The sequence below is a fragment of the Penaeus monodon genome, chromosome 19 (genome assembly GCF_015228065.2).
Source record: "Penaeus monodon isolate SGIC_2016 chromosome 19, NSTDA_Pmon_1, whole genome shotgun sequence".
In the NCBI taxonomy this organism is placed as follows: domain Eukaryota; kingdom Metazoa; phylum Arthropoda; class Malacostraca; order Decapoda; family Penaeidae; genus Penaeus; species Penaeus monodon.
The window spans coordinates 40,661,811-40,662,010 of NC_051404.1; positions in this window are offsets into that span (position 1 = coordinate 40,661,811).

Consider the following 200-nt stretch of genomic DNA (forward strand, 5'->3'; position numbering starts at 1 on the left):
GAATTACCCCTCATCAAGACTGTGATACCAAATATAAATATGAAAACATGAAAAATGAAAGACCTACAGATAATAAACAAAGTAATTAAAAGAGAAACACAGAAAATCATAAGAAAACAAAAGACAGACAAATAAATCAAACCATGAAACAAAACATCAAAAAAAAAAACTTAAAAAAGACGAAGAAGAAAAGAAAGATG